The following is a 24,914-nucleotide window of genomic DNA, read 5'->3' on the forward strand; positions in this document are numbered from 1 at the left end:
GAAAAATGGCAAAGCAGGAATACAGCTGAACATCAAGAAGACAATTTTTTTACACAAGGTCGACGAAGAAATTAAAATTGGTCAAGATTTTCTTCTTGGCTCCATCATCAACCAAAAGGGAGACTGCAACCAAGAAATCCGAAGGAGATTGTGACTGAGAACGTCAGCCATGAAGGAGCTAGAAAAGATACTCAAGTGTAAGGGTGTGTTGCTGGCAACCTAGATCAAGATATTTCATATTATAGAATTCCCCATTACTTGGTATGGGTTGTATGAAAGTTGGTTAATAAATAAAGTAGCCAGGATGAAAGTTGATTCCTTTGAAATGGGGTGTTAGAGGAGAGTTTTATGCATACCGTGGATGGCCAAAAAGACAACTAAGTGAGTTCTAGATCAAATCAAGACTAAACTCTCTCTAGAAGTTAAACTGAGTAATCTTACTTTGGTCACATTATGAGAAGACAAGACTGATGAAAAGACAATGATGCTAGGAAAAGTTGAAGGCAGGAGGAAAAGATGAAGACCCAGCGTGAGATTGATTGACTCAACCAAGGAAGCCATGGCTCTCAGTTTGCAAGAACTGAGCAAAGCTGTTGACCATAGGGAATTTGGGAGATCATTAATTCATAGGGTCAACGCAAGTAGGAAGCGACTTGTGGCACTTTACACACATACACTTGTGTGTTTAGTTCACACATATGAGAACTAGAATGGGACTGATTTTGGGATTGAATACTGGAGGCCCATAAATTGCTGTGACTTTCTCCAAGGCTGTTTTTAGCTGCAGTCCCCATCTTTATCAAATGATTTATCTAAGAGCTCTTTCTCTCACATGAAGGGAGAACCTGAGATGGACCAAGAGACCAACTTTGAAAGAGTAGCACCTTAAAACAATCACATAGAAAACAAATTTCTTTGGTTGAATTAAAGTGATACTTTTACACTGGCTACTAATTCACAGTACTGCATGGTGTGTGATTGCTCCCTTTAGCAATCACCAGTTTCAGGACCCAATCTTCTGACTTCAAGGGAGAATCAGAAGTTTGTTTATTTATTCCAGGGTCAGTATGAAAACCTTGCCTTCCTAGACAACAATTATTCAGTGTTTTAGTTAAAAACTTTATTAGTAATCTTTCATTTAATTAAAGAATATTGGATAACATAGGATTAAAGGTACACAGATTATGCTGACATTGATAAGTACTATTGATAGTAAATGAAAATGCATGCCATTCCTAATCGACCTAAATTGAATTTATTAATGAGTTATGTTTCCAGCTCTCTTACCAAGAGCATCTGCAGAAAAGAGCAGCTTCACTGAATTTCAGATCTGAGAAATGCATGTCATTATGTGCTGTGAGCCTATATAAGTTGCGCATGTGAAAACAATTCTTTCTGGTGTTTATACTAAAGGATGATGTTCCTCTAACAATACAACTGGTAACTTTAGCTGAGTACAAGTTACCATTTGCATTGTTCCCTTCATGAGATTTATGATGATAGATGACCAGCTATTCATAAGTCACTTTAACAAGCAACAAAAGTTGTTCCTGCTGGCTAGGTAGCTCTGTCTCTCAGGGACATGACGTCCATGTGCTGGAACAGTGAGAAAATTCCTGTTCATAGTTTTTTATAGGAAGTTACAAGCAAATTTCAGACCTCCTGATGCTAACAATAAATTCAAACCTATGAAAATTACATTCTCCTTAGTGTATGTGAATGAAATTAAATTCCATGACAAACATATGTTTGGACCGTACTATTTCAGACTTCACGTATTGACTTACAAAAGTGAATGTTGCTCAAAGCAGCACCATAACAACTATAAAACGTCCCTGCTAATAATATAAAGTTAGCAAGAATGTTCATGCCTACCCTCTTCCCTGACTTTGGACCGTTCCATCTGTTATGCTAATATGTGCAAGGTTTGGGGGTTGTTGTTGGGGTTTTTTTTTTTTTTTTTGTCATTTAGGGGAGCAGCTACTTTTTTGAACTTCTCCCTGCAATTTGAAATGGTAGAGTTTCTAAACTCAGTTTTACCTCATCTATAACTTTTTGAAAGTTATGGCTGTCCCAAGGTCACCCAGCAAGCTTCCGTGGCAGAGTAGGGATTTGAATCTGGTCTGACGCTCTAAGCAGTACATCATGCTGGCTCTCAGAAGTAGCTTATCTACTGGTGAGGTAATATAACCAATACAGATTAACTCTGGATATATTGACAAGAGTTCAGCATTGGGGATGTTGCTGTATTTTGTTAAAGGGGTTAATGAACAAAATTAGGCTTGGAAGTGCCTGATAAGTTTCTGCATTTTAATAATGCCATGCTTTTTTATCAATCCTCTTCCAATTTAGCACCTTGTTCTGTGAGCTCAAAAGTTTTTGTTTGTAGCGAGAGGAGTAACATCCAGGAAAATAGCTGTGCCTGAAATAAAGAGAAAACCTATGTCAAAGTCTAGTCAATTGGAAAAAGTTTTAAGGTTTAGAATTGAATGTCTGTCCCTTAGAATGGCAAGACAATAACACTAAAGCAAATAACATTCTATTTGTGTATGATCATAGAAAATTATTACAATGTGATTTGTGTGTGTGTGTATTAGACATTCCCTGTAGGCAAGTGTTGAAGCAGAGCTGGAGAAGACTGTATTAATTAGTTATCATGCCTGCATAACAGTAATTTTGCAGCTTTGGGACTAAGTGATGTGGTCTGTAAAAGGAAGCAAGAGTGTTGCAACAGAACAGAGGCTACAGCTCAGTTTTTACATCCTGAATGTATAACTTGACATTATTACAGCATGAATCGGCTTGTATGTATTTGCAGACCTATATTCAGTGTTCACTATATGTGTATCATTTCAGATTTTGAATGCTAGGAATTTTTGTGGCTACAAAGCTACATATTTTGGAACTTGATGGCTTTCACTGCTAAAATATTTCCCCATAATACCAGTGATTTGTTAAGATTGGTTAATGATTGATCTCTTGGTTCTAATTTGAGTAGTAAATCAAATAATCTTTTCAAGAGGCTTCTAATCCCTCTGGTGTAGACATTAATGTTCCAGAAGCAGTCTTGCATTATAATGGCTATTGCAAAAGGTGTCAGAAATGAAGCAATTGGGAACTGGCCTCTGCAAGATTGTCTACAGTGTCACAGTGTTTACTGAACTATTTGGTATTTTTTATAACCTGTGAGGAAGCTACAGTTTTTTGAAGCACAGGTTGCATATGCGTTATGCCTCTTGAATTAACCCATATTTTGGGGGTCAACTTCAGTATCTCTGAATATTTCCTACTTTAGTATATTTCATAGAATCATAGAGTTGGAAGGGACCACCAGGGTCATCTAGTCCAACCCCCTGAACAATGCAGGAAATTAACTATTTAATGTTTTGTTTTTAAAAAGTATGTATGGATATGTAATAATTGCACTCTTTTGTTACAGAAGCAGTGCACTTACACCAGTGCTGGTGACAGGAATTACTTATGTCTATCTTACACAGACACTTAAAGTTTAGACTTTGTGAGTTATTTAGAAATATATTATTAAAATAATGCAAACATGGTTGTACTTTCAGACAGCTGAAAATAACTATATATGGTTATTGCTTTGTCTACTGAGTGACCTCAGTTCCACCAGCCGTCTGTACAAAGGGGGTGGGAGATGCTTCATTTACTGCCTGCATTTTCCTGTGCTGAGGTAGAGCCACTACCATTCTCATTAGAAGAAGAAGAGTTGGTTTTTATATGGCGACTTTCTCAACCACATAAGGAAGAATTAAACCGGCTTACAATGGCCTTCCCTTCCCCTCCCCACAGCAGACACCCTGTGAGGTAGGCGGGTCTGAGAGAGCTCTAAGAGAGCTGTGACTAGCCCAAGGTCACCCAGCTGGCTTCATGTGTAAGAGTGGGGGAACCAACCCAGTTCACCAGATTAGCCCCCGCCGCTCATGTGGAGGAGTGGGGAATCAAACCCAGTTCTCTAGTTTAGAGTCCACTGCTCCAAACCGCCGTTCTTAACCACTACACCACACTGGCTCTTAGCCTGGACTAGTCTTGGACTGCACAAATGGCAATTTTCTCATTGTTTGTACCTTCCAGAATAAGCAAGGTATGGCAGCCTTCAAATGCCAGCGGCTATCCTGCAGGGCCTAACTGCATGTTACATTTCCCCCAGGAAGGTTAGGTTGGGGAATTTTGTTCTGAAGTTCCATGCTTCCCAGGTGCATGTGGTTCTGAATTGGACTGGGAGTACAACATTCAGAGAGAAGGGGCTTAGACTTCCTCCTCCTGTGCCCCAGTGCTTGATCCAGATTGACCCCCCACACATCCTTGGGAAGTGTGGAACTTCAAAACACTCTTCTCCACCAGGCCTTGAGACACTGGGGGGTTACCGCATTATGTATTCCCAGCAATGTATTAAGAGTTTGAAAACATTATAAAAAATACTGTTTGCACTTTGTTTGGCCCCTTTAGCTGTGAAAACGTCTTCCAACCATTTTTTAGCTGTAGTATCCAAAAACCCTTTTAAAGCGATGTTTTTTATAACATTTTCAAACTCTTAATACATCGGTGGGAATACATAATGCGGTAACCCACTGTCATGGAAAATGCAATGCATGCTCTACAGTGCCTATGGAAATGGCTCTTCCTTCTGAGCCTGAGGCAAAGTTATCAATAAGTAAAAAAGCCAACCCTTAATGCTGCTAGTGCTATACTGATCACTAATGGAAGGGAGATGGGTTTCAGAACTAATGAACAGGAAATGTTCATGTAAATCAGCCCTTAGTTTTCATAGCTGGTAGGAAGGTAGTGAAATTCTTCTAAGGATCCTGTGAATTCCTGTGCACTTTTGTCAAGCATTCTTAAACTTGGAATTGCTCCAGCTGCATTATGTTGGCTCTGAAAACTAGCAGATCTTCAGGGTATTAATTGATACTGCATATAACAGAAGAAACAGTCAAGCCAGCTTTCTAAGGCCTTGAGAGTTCCAAAGAAGAGCTTAATGGAGCTCATCACTCCTCTTCCACAATATGATTAAAACTTACTCTGTGTGACCATTGTAGGGATTCATTCCTTATCTGTCCCTCATTTTCCTGCTTAGTATCACCACCTAAATTTTTTGAAAGCAGATACCTCCTCCCCTCCATTCTTTGCAAAGGAAGATAAATAGGGAAGAATATTGCTGAAACATCACTTTTTGCTTTTTATACTATGTTCTTGCTGATAGGGGATATCCAATAAATGATAAATTAATCTCTTTAAAAAGTCATTTTGATGTTTTTCTTAGGGGATTGTTTCATTCTTCTGCTTAACATCAAAGAATCAAGTTTGTCAGACACACACAGACCATTCATTTCTCACAGAAACATCTAAAAGGCTGAGTGTAGTTCAAACAGTAGATGTGGGTGCTGGTGAATCAATCATCTTTTACCCCTGGCTAGGTTTGTCTAATTTCTAATGAGATGGATAAAACGGATTGATACTTTCTTTTGCCTTTGTTCGTTTAAAAAAAAATGCTTTTAAAGCGTGTTTGTGAAAGTACTTAATTGACATCTCTGAAGTTGAAGCTGTTAACCCTCAAAATAGACACATGACAGAATAGCTGCAGTAGTCCATTCTGTCCCACAAAACAGTTTGCAAGGCAGAGGGTGAAACGCAGGGCATGCTGGGCTGATTGGAAGAAGCACACAAGCCTCTCTTGCAACCCCTTTGAATGAACTGTAAATTACAGCGTGCTCCACAGGCTGCAGGGATAATGGCATGTTTTTATCTTGCTGCGGAGAGAGGTGGAGGTTGCTGTACAGTTTCAGAGGCTGCTGGGATACGTTGCTTTATGTGCACTAAACCTCCATCATCTGTTTCTAGCAATCACCTTCAGGCCCTTTCCTGAGCTTTGAGGCCAGGATTGCTGTTTTGGCTGTCTACCCTTCACCTCTTGGCAATCCCTCACCCATAACAAGTAACTATATACAAAACTTCAAACTATGTATCAGGAAGACTATAAACCTCAATGAAAATCAGATCCTATGAACTCAATAGGTAGCCTTAGACGAGCCTTTCTCATACTTGGTGACCCTACCACATGATATGGGTGTAATACCTACTTTACATGATTACGCTGCGTAATAATGCATGAGAAACACTTGAATATTCAAAGTGCTATATAAATGCCAGTTAATATTTACTTGATGAGTGTGTAGACTGATAGCATTAAAAGGCAACCAGGTTGAATATATATATATATTTTAATTTACATTTGGAGTCTCAGGCTTTGTTTTGTTTTTGTATTTTTGCCTAGTCATACAGCTTAATAAAGATAATTTATGCAGTTAGGCAAACCCATTCAATTGTCAGACATTTGCATTTAACATTTTAGTATAGATTTCTGATTACCATCATCTTTATAAAGGGAGGAAAGATTGTAGATGCAATTTCCACAAAGTAAAATAGTATACGGAAATAATGCTGGCATGCAGCAGCACATGTATGGAGTTTAGTCTTAAACTGTTGATCTCTCAGTTGCCCTTCTGGAAATAGAATGTTATTGGCAACACTGCCAGACTCCTTTGAAATGTGTGAAGGAGTAGGATTCACTCCACCCACACAATATTAGCACTGAGATTACTGTGCAAATTCAGAACTTGAAATTGGTTTTGGAATTCAATTTATGTGGAGCTTAGATGGCCAGGCATGTTCCTTTTCTTCTAGAAAGGATTGCTATAGAAATAATTGTAAAACAACTCTTCGCATGGTGTTTCCTTTGCTTACATTATTCTCCTCTCTATTTTATGCTCCTCTCTGTTTTATCCGTACAACAACCCTGGGAGGCTGAAAGAATGTGAGTGATCCAAAATCACCCAGTGAGCTTCCACAACAAGATGGGGATTCTACCCTGGGTCTCCAAGACTCTACTCTGAAGTTCTAGCTGCTATACCATACTGGCTTTCATAGGGTGGTTGCTGTTGAACAGTAGCAAGCAGTCAGGCCTAGTTCAGTCATTCAAGTCAGGTGGTATTAAGTCACCCAGTGTTTGCTGCCAGTCCTAGGGTTGCCAACCTCCAGATGGGACCTGGAGATCTCCCACAATTACAACTGAACTCCAGACGACAGAGATCTGTCCCCTGGAGAAAATGACTGCTTTGGAAGGTGCACTCTATGGCATTATATTCAGCTGAGGCCTCTCCTCTCTCCAAACCCTGCCCTCAGACTCCAGCACAAAATCTCCAGGAATTTCCCAATGTTGAGCTGGCAATCTTATCAGGCCTGGCCCCAATGAGTCCTCCCTTAAAAGCCAAAAATAGGCCTGGAAAGGGCCCTGCCCCCTTCCCTGTCTTTTTACTCACAGAAACCCAGTCTGGAATACAGGAGGCTGCCTAGCAAGAGCCTCTGAGGGAAGCCATTGCTTAAAGCTACAGGCGCTCTTTTTATCATTTTGTTTTTTTTAAAAAACCCTCAGTGTTTAAAAATACCTGGAACATTCACTAACTACATCTCAAGAATAGGAGGGGGAAATAATTTGATATAGGCCATTGTGCCAGACCTTGCAGAGAAAATAACACTTGTTCTGGTCCACTTGTTCTGAGTATTTGCTGGTCAGATGTGGAGAGCTTTGGTATCTCTGTCTAGAAATGTACCATTATCGGTAGGATTGCTTAAGAGTAATTTTCCCCGTCTACCATAGTAACTTCAAATAAGAGTTTGATACAGTGTCATGTGACATTGTAGAAACCTTTTTTCCTATTAATTCATATGTTGTTTCCCACCACCACCACCACCTCTGAGCCGCAGATATTTAGAAGGTACTTACAGAAGGAATGAACTGTTTTCTTTACACCTGCTGCATTGTTGTGTCAGACTTCTTGGCTACATGGCAACTATGGAATTTTCCCAGATTGTTGATGAGAGAGGACATACACTACATCTATTGTGTTGTATAGATAAGATTTCTAGCAAGAAGTTGAAAGTGAAAGCTTGAGCATGGTCTGATCATTACCCACTGAAAGCTTTATAGTGAAAGCTGAGGGTGAAAAGAACAGAAAGAGAACATTTTTTTCAGCTTTTGCAATGGAAAAATAAGACATTCTGAACAGCCCTGGAAAAACGCTGTTTTCTTTTGGAACAAGTAAAATGCTTTCTAAAACAAGGTTTTATTTGCTCAAAAAGTATGTTTGTTATGAAGATTTTTATCTGCAACATTGTACCTTTATAAGCTCATATAACACACACAGCGCTGAAATCCAAGATGCATTTCTGCACCTCCCTTCTGCAATTCAGAAAGAGGAACAAGACTTAGGAGAGCATTTGGTTGGATATCATTTTCTTTTTGGCCATTTAGTGTTTTGGGGACATTGATTTTAATTTGTATTGTGTATGTAAACCACTTTGAGCCTATTTAGTAAAATAAGTATATAAATATATTACATTAATGAATGAAATGCAGTACTCATGTTTTCTTGTAGTCTGCAAATACTGATATCAGTTTACTTGAAGAAAACCAAGTTCATCTTCTGTCTTCGGTGCAGCCCCACATGTGGGACTGCGCCTGCGCGCAGGCCTGCCGCCGGAAAAAATTCAATAGCCTTAGTCCTCCACCGGGGATGCCCCTCCCTCACAGGCGGGGCCGGCCTTCGCGCCGTGCAGCCCGCATGCTACTGGGCGGGGCATCCCCTTCCCTCCTCAGTTCCTTTTTTGCCGCCGCCTGGATTGGAGCTCCTTGCCTTACCTCTCCGAGTTCGTAAGTTCTGTGGGCCGCGCCCGGCCCTCCTTCTCTTTCCTACAAAAAAAAAAAAAAAAAAAAAGATAAGAAGAAAGAAACTTAAAAATAAAATAAGTAACTAAAGGACGTTAACAAATAAGCTGAATACGTGATGGCCTCTAAGGCCCCCTTTAAGATCTGTAAGAAGTGCCCGGCCAAGATACCGCACTCAGATCAACATGAACTCTGCTTAACTTGCCTAGGCGAAGGTCACAACGTGTCTAAATGCTCCATATGCCAAGGCTTCTCTACCCGGTCTCGCAATGCTCGCGCGCACCGGCTGAGCGCCGAATTGTGGAAAAAGGCTCTCTCGGCTCCCTCCCCTTCGACGGGTTCTAGGACCCCGGGAGACACGCAGTCGACTAGATCGGTACCGACCCCTGGTACCAGTTCGACACCGAGACCCTCGGATCCGACCTCCTCGGATCCGTCCCGGAGCCATAAGAAGCACAAACGCAAGACGAAACATCTTGACAAGCCGTCTAGCTCCGGCCATCCAGTGTATAAGAGGCCTGCGGAGACACCAAGACCCCTGGCACCGGACGTCTCCATCCCGGTACCGCCCTCGGTACCACCATCGGCACCGCACTCGGTACCACCATCGGCACCGCACTCGGTACCACCATCGGCACCGCCCTCGGTACCACCTTCGGTACCGAGGACGCCCTCGCCTCACCTGGACTCGCCGTTCCACTCCTTCTCTGAAGCAGACTTGGATCCCCTCGAGGACCCTCTCTTGATTACGGATCCGGACCCGCTAGACCCAGCCTCTATGGTACCGACCCCCTCGGTACCACAACAAATTTTCCAACCAGCTCCCTCCACCTCTGGGCCCACAATCTCCCCAGAGTTGGTCAAGGACTGGATCGAATTCTGCCGCTTCAGACGGCTTTCCATCAGAGGCGAACCGGTGGTCCTTCATACACCTCAATTACCCTCTCCATTTACCCCTCTGACTCAGCGCACTCCTAGACCGGAATCCGAACTGGAGGAAACAGAGTCAAGGGATGAAAGCTCTGAGGATGTATCAGAACCCTCACCAGATGAACTGGTAGGGGACACAGAGGCTATTTCACCATCTGAAGATCTCAGGCTCCGGACGGAGCAAATGATAAGGATGGCTGAAGCATTGGATATTAATATCTCCACGACGGACAATAGGCCTAAGGACAAGATCCTTAGTCGTCTCTACCCCGATACACCGGGCATTGCTGCCTTCCCCATACTGGAGGGCCTCTCAGAGATAGCCACATCTCTCTGGAAGAAACCTGCTTCCTTACCAGCCTCTTCCAAGAAGGTGGAAAACCTGTATAGGACAAAATCTGAGTCGGCTGAATTCCTCACAATCCACCCTCCGCCCTCCTCCATAGTGACCACGGAGATGCAATCTCGGCAGCGCCAGGGACCACATTCAACCCCTGCCGACAAGGAGAGTAAACGACTCGATCAGCTGGGCAGACGGACATACACCTCCTCTGCCCTGAGTTTCCGTATATCCAACTATCAAACCATCATGGGGGGGTACCAGCTTTTTTTGTGGGAGAAGGCTGCCCCCCATATTGACCTGCTTCCAGAGGAGTCTAAGAATGCCATGCGTCTTATCCAAGCAGAGGCCACTCGCTTATCGAGACAGCAGATCAACGCAGGCAAACATGCTGCAGATAGTGCAGCTAGAACGATGGCCTCAGCAATCACCCTACGTCGCCACTCTTGGCTTCGCTCTACTGCCCTTCCGTTGGACACGAGATCACTTATCGAGGATCTCCCATTTGAAGGCGATACCCTGTTTGCTTCATCTACCACAGAATTTCTCACGAATCTCAAGAAGGACCCCCAGACCGCCCGTTCTCTAGGGGTAGCTCCTCCTTTTCACCAACAACAGAGGGACAAACCTCAATATCGTCAACAATCTTTCGGCCCATCCTTCAACAGATACCAGAGATTTCAAAGATTTCACCCGTATCCTCCACAGGATAAATTCCAACATCAACAACCTAGACCAAAACACGGTTTCAAGCAACGCTCTCACCCTAACCCCCAGAACAAGGATCAGAGACAACCCTCACAAAAGTTCTGACTATTTCCGCAACCCTCAGAGGAGGGACTACCGTTCATGAATAGGTTGGCTAAGTTTTCTGAGGCCTGGCAAGCTATCTGCGCTGATACCTGGGTTCTCAGGGCTATTTCCCAGGGTTACCACCTGGAGTTTAAATCCATCCCTACTTGTTTCTCTGCCAGTTCTGCGGCAGACAACCCACTCCCAGAATTTGCACCCCAACTAGGTGAACTTCTCCTGAAGGGTGCTGTTGAAAAAGTTAACCTCCCATGTTTGGGATTCTTTTCTCGTATTTTTATGGTTGATAAGAAGGATGGGGGCTCTAGACCCATTATTGATCTTAGATTTTTGAATAAATATTTACGAGTTTCCAAGTTCAGAATGGTTTCCCTACCCTCTGTGATGGAACTTATTTCACCTCATACATGGTTCGCAGTTTTGGACCTGAAGGACGCTTACTTCCATATTTCCATCCACCCTGAACATCGACACTTCTTAATGTTTCGTTATGGGTCTGAATTTTTTCAATATTCTGTCCTCCCTTTCGGCCTTGCCACGGCCCCCAGAGTATTTACGAAATGCATGGCGGTAGTTATGTCCTTCCTCAGAGACCAGGGATGCACGGTTTATCCCTACCTTGACGATTGGCTGCTCACGGCTTCTAGCCCTGAGTCTCTCTCCGTCAATTTGCAGCTGGTTCTCTCTACCTGTTCAAAGTTGGGACTGATGGTCAACTTGAAAAAGTCTAAATTAAGCCCTTCTCCCAGAGCTCAGTTTATTGGTGCCGTGTTAGATTCCACAGCAGGTCAGGCATTCCTCCCCACTGAGAGGGTGTCCTCCATTAAGAGGCTAGTCCATCTTTTTATGAGATATAGACACCAACCAGTAGTCTCTATACAGAGATTATTAGGCCTAATGGCATCGACCACTGCAGTGACCCCTCTAGCCAGGCTTAAGATGAGGGAACTGCAAAATTGGTTCATTAGGTCCTACGACTGCTCTCGCCACTCCAAGTGGCATAGACTGTCTATCCCTAGGCCTATTCTGCGATCACTACAATGGTGGCTCTCTGAGCCTAATCTTCTTAAAGGGATCCCTCTGGGGTTTTGGACTCCAAGTTTTACAGTCACCACAGACGCCTCTATGGATGGTTGGGGTGGTCATTGCGGGAGTCACTATGTTCAGGATAGATGGTCTCCTAGTGAGTTGTCTATGCACATTAATTTTCTAGAACTGAGAGCTGTGCGTTATGTTCTTACCTCATTCTCAGATATCCTCCAGAACTCGAGAACACTTTTACAATCGGACAACTCCTGCACAGTGTTTTATGTAAACAAACAAGGGGGCACAGGTTCCATTCCTCTCTCCAGGGAAGCCCAGAGGATCTGGGCAATAGCTGGGAGACACAACATAGACCTACGTGCCATGCATATAGCGGGGATCCACAACACCTGGGCGGATTCCTTGAGCAGGGTTTTTACCACAAACCACGAATGGGAACTACAGGATCAGTTTATCCTCCCCATTTTCCAAGAGTGGGGCACTCCTCAGATAGACCTGTTTGCGACCAGGGGCAACAAGAAAGCGGTAGAATTCTGCTCTCTCGCGGGGAGCGACCCCTTGTCCCTGGGAGACGCCTTCCAGCTCATTTGGTCGAACCGCCTGTTTTACGCCTTCCCCCCATTCCCCCTGCTTGCCCGAGTTCTGGGGAAAATAGCTGCAGACAACACCGACTGCATTCTCATAGCACCCCGATGGCCGAGACAGATATGGTTCACCCTTCTTACACACCTGGCGGGGGGGAATTACAAACCACTTCCAGACCACCCGAACCTACTTCGCTGGGGGGAACTGGCCCATCACGATGTACAGAGACTACACCTCATGGCGTGGAGAATCCTTCCCTCTCATTAGTGGGTTGTTCACAGCCGGTTCAGGAGGTCCTTTTGCAAGCTAGAAGGCCCTCGACTCGTTATTCGTATGACAGGAAGTGGGATAGATTTTTAGCCTGGGCGGATCAGGAAAGTTTTTCTCCCTTTACCTGCCCTGTTCCTAAGATCTTGGATTATTTGTTGGAATTAACCAAGAGGGGACTGGCAGTCTCATCCATAAGGGTACATTTGGCTGCGATTTCAGCCTTCCACGATAAGGTGGAGGGTTATACAGTTTTCTCCCATCCCCTTGCAAAACGCTTTCTGAAGGGTCTTAATAATTTATTTCCTCCTACTCCTATACTAACGCCCCAATGGTCACTCTCCCTGGTCCTAGCCAAACTGATGCTAGCACCCTTTGAGCCTTTAGCTCAGGTACACCTGTCGTTTTTGTCGGCTAAAATAGCCTTCCTGGTGGCTGTGACATCAACTAGGAGAGTAGGGGAGCTGGCAGCCCTTCGTATTGATAGCCCCTTTCTCAGGGTTTATAATGAAAGGGTGGTCCTCCACCCTAGTTTTAGATTTAAACCCAAGGTGATCTCTTCCTTTCACCTAGCTCAAGATTTAGTTCTACCTGTTTTTTTCCCCAATCCTTCCTCTCAAGCAGAGAGGACGCTACATACCCTTGATGTAAAAAGGGCTCTCCTTTATTACATTGACCGTACCAAACAGTTTAGAAGGTCCAAGTCCCTGTTTGTATGCTATCAGGGTCCCAAGAAAGGTAAAGCCGCCTCAGCCCAATCTATAGCGAGGTGGGTGGTCACGGCGGTTAGAATAGCCTATAAACAGGCGAAGGTGACATGCCCCTTGGGCATTAGGGCGCATTCCACCAGGGCGCAGGGTTCTTCTGCTGCTCTCCATAGAAAAGTTCCTGTGGGCGACATCTGCAGAGCGGCGACGTGGTCTTCGGAAGACACCTTTGTGAAGCACTACGCTCTGGACCTGCAGGCCAGGAAGGATGCAGCAGTGGGTAGAGCAGTTCTGCAGACCCTTTTTTCCTGAGTCGACCCCACCACCTACTGGGTAAGCTTGCTAATATCCCACATGTGGGGCTGCACCGAAGACAGAAGATGAAAACAGAGTTGCACTTACCTGTAACTGCTGTTCATTGATGTCTTCGGTGCAGACACACATCCCTCCCTTCCGACCCCGCTGTCGACCTAAAAAAAAAAAGAAAAGAAAAGAAGAGAAACAAATTATTAAATGAAGGGATTAAGTTATAGCTGGTTCGTGTATTCCAGTCTTGGTCGGCGGCGGAGAAGGAACTGAGGAGGGAAGGGGATGCCCCGCCCAGTAGCAATCGGGCTGCACGGCGCGAAGGCCGGCCCCGCCTGTGAGGGAGGGGCATCCCCGGTGGAGGACTAAGGCTATTGAATTTTTTCCGGCGGCAGGCCTGCGCGCAGGCGCAGTCCCACATGTGTGTCTGCACCGAAGACATCAATGAACAGCAGTTACAGGTAAGTGCAACTCTGTTTTTTCCTTACAAATATATCGGCTTTAACTGAGGTTCTACAAAGGAATACTAGTTGAAGAAGCATCTGCTTCTGTTGATGAGCTGAAGATCTAAGAGTTTGACCTTTCTGGAGAGAAGCTTCATCAGTATACCAGTATACCAAGCTTCATCAGTATACCAAATTATCTTCTAGGAAGATAATTTCTGAAGGTTTGGGCATAATTGGGACAACTGGAAAATTAAAAGAGCAAGAGTTTCTGCAAGCTGATAAATTTATCTCTGCAGCTTTAGATGACTTGCAGTGAAAAATTTCTCTTTACAGGATTGGAAAGGGTAGAAAAAATTGAGATGGAATCTATATGGTAATTTCTACAACAATTTTTGCAGCACAAAATAAAGAATACTATCCAAAAGGGAGGGATTCCATTCTCTGCTTCCCTGTTACTTCGACATACCTGATTGGAATGCTTTCAACTTCTTTACTGGGATATATATGTGCAACACTGCTGCTGGGTGAGCAGATCAAATGTTTTTATTAGAAATACAAGAATAGTCTATGAAAAGAGTGGTGCAGCTATTTAAGGATGATTCCAGATTTGATAACCCTCCCTTCCTCATGTTAAAGTACTTATAGACCAGCTGGCTGGAGTGCATGATAAGGTCTTGTTGGGAATACGAAAGAAGGAACTTAATACAGGAATGAACTGCAAAGGAACCTGTACACTTACATGGACAGAGACGTGTGTGAACATTTATATCAGGGAATCCCACTTTTTTAGGGTCCTTGTTCATGTGTTCATGCATAAGCTGTATTTAGACCTTATAATGAAAGTGCATAGTTTGGGAGCTAAGGTTGCTGCTGGGATCTTACCACTAGGCTTGCCAGACCCCCTGGTGACAACAGGGCATTTTCTGCCCCAGACACTCATTTCCTGCCACACTCGGAGTGCCACTTCTGGGGAAAAACTTATGGTTTTACCATAGAGGTTCTGGCAATTCCTAGAGAGGCAAAACATCACTTCTGGATTTTCTTGTAAGTGATGTCACACAGTCACGAACAGCCACTCCCAATGCCTCCACCCCTCCCAGGTTTCCCACTGGTTGCCTGGTGACCCTACCTGTCCCTTCCATATGTTTGCTTTTCAGGTCCTGCTCCCTGCCACACGTGTATGTTGCAAGGCATACATTACTTATCATGATATCCACCTACTTATTGGGCTTTTAATACAAAATTCATCTAGGGTTGGTTTATCATGTACATTACAATGTAGGGTTTGTATCTATAACCATAGTGAAACAGCCAAAAGGTTTGTAGTGATAAAAGGAATATACTATTGCGTGCTCACATTGAAGGGGTATGCTTTAGAATGACAGTGTGACAGTGAATGAAGCATTGACCTTTAACTTGGGGGACAAATACATATCTTGTCCTTCTCCATCTCATTATGTGGCAAATCACTGTCTTAGTTTCCGCCTGTGACACTGGAGTCACACTGTATTTTTTAATAAAGTGGCCAGGAAGAATGATAAAAGGACATGAATCCAGTATTCAGTTATCAAAAATCTCTTTTTTTTTAATGCGACCAATTAGTTCCGTGTGTTTAGTGAAGCTCTCGATGTGGCTTGCACCAAGGAAAGTAGCGTTTGAAATTCAATGTTGATTGAAAAGCAGTTTAATACTAGCATGGAATCCTGCATCTGTTCGAAAAGTGTAGTTCTTTAGTTCCTGGCTGGTATGTTTGACAAGGAATAAATGTGTCTTTTGAAACCAAAGAATTTCTTTATAGTTAAAAACACTTTGAATCAGTTCCTCTTCTGACTAAACACTTAGAAAGAGCTTGACAGCTGTTTGACTAGCAGGGTTAAGTCTAAGTATTAGGTTTGAAATATTAAAAAAAACATTGTATTGTTTATGATGAAAATCTATAATCACTGCCAAAAGTTTCAACTAAGGCAGCTAAAGAATTATCTTTAACTAATCTTAAAATCTGTTACAAAATCCTTCCATAATCTCAAACGTTTTTCTGTCGGACTGCCAAAATCTTACCCCTTAATTAGTCAAATTTATTGCAAAGAAATGGAAGATTTGTCTGGGTATAAACTACAGGTTTGCATTTGGGTCTGTGTTCAGAATGGCAAGAAAACTAATGAATGAACTGACTTAGGGGAAATAGTTATGGGATATTAAATCTGCATTATCACGAGAACACATTCCTGGGGGGTGAGCCTCACTGAATAAAATGAGATTTACTTCTTAGTAGATCTGTTTAGAATTGTTCACTGAATGTACATTTAACAGGAACCGGCAAGCCACTGTTTGTGTTATTTTGGTATTAGATCATTGTAATTAAGAGTCCTATATGAATAGACTTGGATTGAATTAAAGCTTGTGTAGTTTGGGTAGAATAAGAACAAGGTCCTATAGTCAACAAAATGATTGAAAACATTGTGACAAAACTTTTCCATGTTTGCTGCTGACATGAATTGCAGGACTATAGAAAAGATGGTGTAAATAGAGATACCTGTTATAATCAGGACCCTGACATGGTGGCAACTGTTTATTTTCCCAAGAGGGCAGTGACAGAAAAAGAGGAACTTGGGCTCAGTGGCAAAACCAGCCATGTGGCCTACCTGCCAAATGAACTGATAAATGTGCATCATAAACCTGGATTGGGAAGAGAGAGATGACAGCTGTGTGCCAGAGGAAGTCATTGGCTGAACATCTCCCACAAGGAGCAAGATTCCTAACTCTGGATTGGGGGGAGGGGTGTCACCTAAGCACCCAGAAGTGTTAAAAGGTAAAATCTTCCTTTGTTCTGGATTCAGACACTTCACCCAGATGCTGTGACCAGTGGGCCTCTTCCTCTTCTGCAACAGCGCATCAAGGGGGATGGGGATGGGCTTGCTCCATCTAAGGTCTTTTAATGCAACTTAGTTAGCCTGTTTTTCCTTCACGTGCTGAAGACTGATCTTACACATGCTAAGGACACACGTGCGCAGGGAGAGCTAAAGTAACTGGAGACTCTGCTCTTTGTACTTGCTCAAAGGCAGCCTTACCAAGGTGCTGGTTACTTGAGAGGCTGGGTTTTTATATCTTGGGGTGGTGGCAACAAAGAGGAAACACGCTTTTGCATACAGGTGAACAAACACACAACATGCGTGTGAGACCACACAGACCCAGGGCAGGATTGTGACAATACCTTGTTCAGGTTATTACAGATTTTGTTTATACACATGTAGTAAAACTAGCCCAGCCCATATGTTTCAGATTTGGTGTCGTTGTTTTTTGTGTCTTCGTTGATTATGTCATCAGACTAAAAGTGATTAAGACCTCCTTTGCTCTCTCCCTCACTTCATGCTTTATTTGGAATGTAACTGAACTTTCAGGAATTATAGGCCGTTAACGCATAGGTGCTTTCTCCCTCTTTTCTCCCGGGAATGCAGCGAATTGGCAAGGTCCCCATGCACATGCTTTCCACAAGCGCGCGTTGACCCCTCTGCCTTTCGCTACATTCCCAGGAGAACTAATTCCTCTGTTATTGCAACTTAAATGAAAGTCGCGCAACAGAGGAAGGAGCTTGCCCGTGCGTGCCGGGCGGCCGGATCGACTCCCCACCGGGAGACTTCTGGGCCCCGGCAGCAGCGGCGGCGGCTCCTTTGCCTGCCGGGAGGAAGACACTACCTGGCCCCGGCGGGGAGAGCAGCAGCGGCGGCACCTGTTCCTCCCCTAACCCCCCACTCCCGCCTCTCTCTCCCTGTGCCGGTGTAGGCCAAGGGCTGGGCGGTGCCCGCAGTCCTCAGACGTGCGGGAGGTATTTAGCCCCTTTCGGAGCAGGCGACAAAGATTGTTATTTACCAGGGTCAGAAGTCAGAGGCGTCGTCAGAGCAGGCAGGAGTCAACGGCCGGAAAGATGAATCAGAGGCAGTAGCAGGAACACAGAGAAACTGCACGGTTGCTTCCGCAAAGTGAAAGCATGCCTGCACTGCCTTTATCAGTCAGTGCACTTCCAAGCTAGGCTTCATCCTGAAAAGACTCAGCACCAGTTCTCTGTCTGTTTAGCCTCTCCAAGCGAGCACTCCTCCTTTTACTCTGCAAAACCACACGCTGCCGAGTCCTGATATGCCTATCAGGTTCAGGTTTGCTTGGAGGGCTGCCATTCTCAGCTTCTGCTGCAGGGGTTGGGGGAAGAGTAGCTTCTGTCTGCCCTTGTTCCATCTCTCTGCCTAGCTGTGGTTCCTGCTGAGTTGTTTCAGGCTCCTGTGCTACTGACTGCAATGGAGGTACTGAAGGCCCAGAGGCAACCTGTTCCTCCACTTCAGCTTCAGAGTCCTCTGAGTCCTCAGCTCCCAAGGCAGGGCCCATGACACTCCCCCTCTCCCCACGCCGCCCCCCCCCCCAGCTTTTGAAGCTCACCTCCGAGCAGCCTGCCCGGTGAAGGTTTGTGGCGGCGGGAAGTGTGCAGACCTGGCGCGCCGGAAGGGGCTGCCACGGCTTCCCCTCTGACAGCGGGGATCCAGGCAGCAGGCTGCTTGGAGGTGAGCTTCAAACGCCGGCCGGGGTGGGGAAAGGGGGGTAGGGTGGGGTGGGGGAGGAAAAGGTACCACCGCTGCTTTCCTGGCCAGGGCCGGGCAGTGACTTCTATCTGGCGGGGAAAGCAGCCAAATTTGTCCCTGTTTTATGTCCCTGTGCGTTCAATTTTTTGAATGCAGGAACATAAAACGTGAGATACACCAGGGACAAATAAATTCGATTATGGCCATGCGTTAATGGCCATAGTGTTTATTCAGTAAAACACTCCTGATTCCATGTTCAAATCAAGTGTTTATCTCTAATCCCAATTATATTATTGTGTCTATATTTAATGTCTGGGGGGCTTTCTAGTACTGTTATGAAACTGGCACCAGATCACGCAGGTGAGATTTAAACATTCTCTTTCTTTATATATGAATTTGATCAGGCAAATTGTGCAATTGGATAGTGATTGGGTACTTAAAATCTCTTAGGAACATTTTGAAATCAGTCCTGGAAATTCAAAATAAACAATACATTTGCACTGACTCCACTCCATTGCTTTGTTATTTTATTTATAGTTCTTTATTTATATTTATGTTATTCATAGTCCCCCTTTCTCACTTGGACTCAAGACTTATTACAGAGAGAGTTAATACAATCAACAGGATGGGATATTCAATAAACAATGCAATAGGATTAGGATAAGATTGTAGAACCAATGAAAATTTTAAAAACAACTGGAGCAAAACATTATTATTTACATGACACATTAAATGATGCAAAGATTACATAGTAGGATCCTAGTTTCAGCAAGATAAATACCGTAGTATAGACCACAGCCCAATTGCAAACCACTTAGCACAGTGCAACTCTGTTGCATTTGTAGAAAATCCCTCTTGAATAATTCAGTTTTGCATAGTTTGCTGGAAACCAGGAGAGTGGGAGCCTTCCTGACCTCCTCAGGCAGGACATTCCATAAGGTGGAATCTAATATATCTTGTTTTTTTCTATGGGACATAAAATGGGATACAGGGATTCTCATGAGGGTTCCCATCTAGGCACTGACTGTATCTGCTTAACTCCAGCAAGGCTGAAATGTTCAACAAGCATCATTTGTTGTCAGACCTTTTGGAATCATTTTCATGACTTGGAACCTAATCTGAAATGTTGAGTATGTATACCACAAATCTATTACTTGATGCTTGAGCAATCAAGGCACCTGCTTCAGCTATTCCATACTTCCTTTTTTTCCCTTCTCCTGACCTGAAATAGGTTATGCTAAATTCTATATATGAATAAAATTGTGAAGGAGTCCTTATCCTCAAGCATACTGTATAAAAAACAAGGGAAAAAGACATGGTGGGAAAAGATAGAGAAAGGAGATCTGTGATGTAATAATGCCAAAGAGAAAGGTGAGCTGTTAAACAGTTAAAAGGTAAAGGTCCCCTGTGTAAGCACCGGGTCATTCCTGACCCATGGGGTGACATCACATCCCGACGTTTCCAAGGCAGACTTTGTTTGCGGGGTGGTTTGCCAGGTTAAACAGTTACCTATATCAAAATGGGACCAGGCTGATCTTCCCTTGCTTGCCATTCTTGCTTGGTTGGAGTAGATCAACCACCCAGCAGCTCTTGGTGGTTGGGCATCCATCGTTTCACCTTAGTAAATTATATTATCTTCTAATGTCTTCAGTTGGCTAGATTTGATCTTGTATTATATGATTTGTTTATCTGAATGGTTTGGAATAGAAAGCAGGGAAAGCTGACTAGCCCATGTAGGTAAAGCTTTCTGTTAAAAGTGAAAGTATGTCCTAAAATGTGTATAGGTTCACGGTAAAGTTCTCTAGTAATTTGGAGAGTTTATATTGTTTATTCTGTATCCTCCCCTTGCATTCTTTAGCCCGGTGCAGATGACAATCTCATGTGTTCACTCAATGCAAGGGGAAGGACCGTGGAAGCGACTGCACTGGCCCCGTTGCCTGCCTCTGCGTGATTGCCTGGTCATCTTCAGGGGCAGCCATGTGGAGGAAGTGGCTGTGTGAACTCTCTCTCCTCATGATTAGCAATGTTCCAAAACCTGCAGCGCTGATCACAGGGAGGGGGAGTTTGCAAGGCCATTTCCTCCACGCAGCTGCCCCTCCAGCCAGGCAGGGGGCAGGGCCCAAGCATTTGCTAACTCTCTCCCTCCCCATGCATTCAGTGAATGCATGGGCTGTCGTGTGCAAGAGGCTTATGTGCTTAAGTCTTTGGCAGTATTTAGGGATGGAATAATTGTTGAGTTATTGTCAGTTGTTTCCAATGAGAAAAAAACTTCTTGGTAAGGCTGTTTGCATTCCTGTGGCATGTGGTATAAGGAAATGCCATATTATAAAAAATTCCAATTATTTCCCCATGGATCCTATCTCTACTGCCAAATCCTTTGATGCCTTGTGGGTGGGGGGTGAGAATGAAGTAAAAAAGAGAAATTCAGTTTCTAATCCATTACCTTGCAACTTCTGTTGACATCTGCTGGTTTTATCTTTATTTTTATAAACGAAGGTCAAGAATTGTACCGGAGGTGTTTCATTTAATTTGATTAAGCATTATAAATTGGTAGATGTAAGAATTTTTTTTTTCTATGCAGAGGATATTTCTCTATAGTAGATGATTCAGTGTTTTGTTGTAAAAACTATACCTTGACTGTTTTGTAGCATAGTAACTTGCTGTGAAAGTTGAATAGAACGCCTAGACACTTGACTTGCCTCTTTTCAAATGAATGAGAGACGTGGCATGTCTTTTTGGAAAACTTGCATTACCCAGCTAACTCTGATATATGACACTGTACTAGTGAAGATTAGAATGAAATATCTGATTGACAGCCTTTTATTCATTGTCTATCATTCTGAATTTAAGCTGGTTAGGTTTGTGTCTGGGCATAGGAATGCTATGGTGTGCTTACTGAGACTCACAAGGCAGGGCTGGTGCTGGCTGGGCTCAGGGAGGAAGGATAACATCTTAAATGAATACAAATGAGCAAAACACCAAATAAACAGAATCAATTTGCCTAAAGCAGTCAATAATTTCAATAAATATTCAAGTTATCAAATGTTTTTATGTTTGTTAAACCTTAAAATACAGGTTAACTGAACAACAGTTTAGTAAATTATAGAGCTGTGAGGTTCAAACCCTTAAATTTCTTTCTGTATCTTTCAGAGCCAACACACCTGATGGTATAGCAGTTAGACTTTCAGATGATGCTTACACATACCAAAGTCCTCTAGATATCAAGTGTAGTGCAGCCAATTTTAGGGAGCAAAAATGTTACACTGTGGGTTTATTTAGGTGTGTACTTCGTGTAAGAGGAGCCCCGTGGCGCAATGTTAAGCTGCAGTACTGCAGTCAAAAGCTCTGCTCACGACCTGAGTTCGATCCCGACGGAATTCGGTTTCAGGTAGCCGGCTCAAGGTCGACTCAGCCTTCCATCCTTCTGAGGTCGGTGAAATGAGGACCCAGCTTGCTGGGGGTAAAGAGGAGATGACTGGGGAAGGCACTGGCAAACCACCCCGCAAACAAAGTCTGCCTTGGAAACGTCGGGATGTGACGTCACCCCATGGGTCAGGAATGACCCGGTGCTTGCACAGGGGACCTTTACTTTTTTACTTTGTGTAAGTCACCTTGAGCCCCCTTAACAAATAAATATTTCTGCATGCTTTGCCTTGTATAAGGCCTCCCTTGAATTATGTGCTTTGTTTTGTTCTACTTACAGGTCAGCTGTGTTGATAAAGAAAGGAGGACTGGAAAAGTAATATCCAGGTAATGATGGTGTTTATGGTGGAAATGGAATAGCTGTAGAAGGACGACTATTTTTGTGCTGGATGGTGGAGAATAAGAGGATTCATCAGTTATGATACCCAGTACTTCTGAAAATCTTGGTCGCTGTAATGCTAAATCCTTGGACATTAACATGACTGTACAGGGTCCACAAATTGCAGCTGGCTTTGGCAGCCAAGAATTGTTTCCTACTAGCTAACTATAAAATCCAATCCCACTATAATATTAACTCTAAGGTAACTCCTAGACTAATTAGACTTTGTTATGTTAAAGGGGGTGGGTATTTCACTCTGTGGGTCAGGCACATTAAAAAAAATCACACAAAAGAGTGTAATCTTTTCATCATGGAAGCTTGGTAATTGTAAAGCGTTGCACTTAAATTGAGAAAAGAAGGGTGGTGAGAACAAACAACAAAAGAAAGTTGCAGTAGAGAGAATGAGCCAGAAATCGGTGGGAAACTTCATTGTAAATAAAAGTAAATACAATAAAATAAATAATACGGTTTCATCTCAAGTTTAGACATTGGAACCAAAAGGTGGCTCTTGAACAGAAATGGTGTTCTGCAGTTGAGCTGTTTGGAGCAACATTACACATTAGCTACCCTGTAAGTTGGATCCAGTGATCTATCAGCAGATCTTTCCACCTTTCCAAAGGGAAAGTTGATTCCTAGGGTTGTATGACCCACGAGGATTCATACTATGCTATTGGGGGAGGGGGCTGCAATGAGGAGGAGAATGGGCCAACCATTGCAGCTGTGCTAATGGAAGAGGGAGGAGTGATTTTGCCCCTTCCCTTCACTGCAGTCCTCTACCCCTGCGACCACAGGACTTAGCTTCTGGGAAGAGGAGAAAGTATAAGGCTGGAATGAGGCTGTGGACATTGTGTATTTGGACTTCCAAAAGGCTTTTGACGAAGTACCCCCCCACTGCTAAGCAGACTTCATAGTAATGAGATAAGAAGACAAGTCCTCTTACGGACTGAGAGATGGTTGAAAAATAGGAAGCAGAGAGTAGGAATCAATGGTCAGTTCTCACAATGGAGGGGTGTGAGCAGTGGGGTCCCTCAGGGACCTCTGTTGGGACCAGTGCTTTTCAACCTGTTCATCAATGACCTTGAGCTGGGGGTGAACAGCGAGGTGGCCAAGTTTGCAGATGACACCAAATTATTTAGGGTGGTTAAAACAAAAACCGACTGTGAAGAGCTCCAAAGGGATCTCTCCAAACTGGAGGAGTGGGCATTAAAATAGCAAATGAGATTCAATGTGCGCAAGTGTAAAGTGATGCATATTGGGGCAAAAAAAATCCCAATGTCACATATACACTGATGGGATCTGAGCTGGCAGTGACAGACCAAGAAATGGATTTCGGGGTGGTAGTGGATAGCTCAATGAAGAGGTCAGCCCAGTGTGCGGCTGCTGTAAAAAAGACAAATTCCATGCTGGCCATAATTAGATGAGGAATAGAGAATAAAACTGCTGCTATCATACTGTCCTTGTACAAATCTATGGTGAGACCACACTTGTGTGTACAGTTCTGGTCACCACACCTAAACAAGGACATTGCGGAGCTTTAGAAGGTGCAGAAAAGAGCAACCAAAATGATCAGGGGGCTAGAGCAACTGCCCTATGAGGAGCGGTTAAAACACTTAGGGCAGTTAGCCTGGAAAGAAGGTGGTTAAGGGGAGATATGATAGAGGTCTATAAAATTATGCATAGTTTGGAGAGAGTGGACAGGGAGAAGCTTTTCTCCCTTTCTCATAATACCAGAATGTGGGGTCATCTGCTGAAGCTGGAGGGTGAGAGATTCAAAACAGATAAAAGGAAGTATTTCTTCACACAACACAGTTAAATTGTGGCACTTCCTGCCCAGGATGTGGTGATGGCTGCCAACATGGAAGGCTTTAAGTGGGGAGCAGACATGTTCATGGAGGAGAGGACTATTCATGGCTACTAGTCAAAATGAATACTAGTCATGCTGCATACCTATTCTCTCCAGGATCAGAGGAGCATGCCTATTATGTTAGATGCATTGGAACACAGGCAGGATGGTGCTACAGTCGTCTTGTTTGTGGGCTTCCTAGAGGCACCTGGTTGGCCACTGTGTGAACAGACTGCTGGACTTGATGGGCCTTGGTCTGATTCATCATGGCTTTTTTTATGTTCTTAAGTTCCTTGTATGGGCCAATAACTGCATCCAGCTGTGTGTTTCTGTATGGTGAATTGCATTTACACTGCATGGATATCCTTTTGGATTGCCAAGGCATGTGTGTCTGTGTGTACAAATGCTGTGAGAACACATTTGCAGTTCCATAGAGTGTACACATGGTATTATTGAGATAGGTTTCTGTTGGAAGCAGGAAAAAGGGAGAGGTTATGGGAATTGCTGGAGAAGGGAAAGAGGA

General features: G+C 43.7%; 2 protein-coding genes across 3 annotated transcripts in view; one reads left to right on the top strand and one right to left on the bottom strand.

The window, feature by feature from the left end:
- The window catches only part of XPNPEP1 (X-prolyl aminopeptidase 1), a 130,398-nt gene extending 116,668 nt beyond the window's left edge, over window positions 1-13,730 (bottom strand). Inside the window, exon 1 of the mRNA XM_056850576.1 lies at window positions 13,726-13,730. The gene's annotated coding sequence lies outside the window, so the exon portion shown is untranslated. The remainder of the gene's footprint in view (window positions 1-13,725) is intronic.
- ADD3 (adducin 3) overlaps window positions 1-24,914 on the top strand; it is a 118,000-nt gene that overhangs the window by 31,075 nt on the left and 62,011 nt on the right. The gene's annotated exons all lie outside the window — the stretch shown is intronic.

The sequence above is a fragment of the Euleptes europaea genome, chromosome 5 (genome assembly GCF_029931775.1).
Source record: "Euleptes europaea isolate rEulEur1 chromosome 5, rEulEur1.hap1, whole genome shotgun sequence".
NCBI lineage: Eukaryota > Metazoa > Chordata > Lepidosauria > Squamata > Sphaerodactylidae > Euleptes > Euleptes europaea.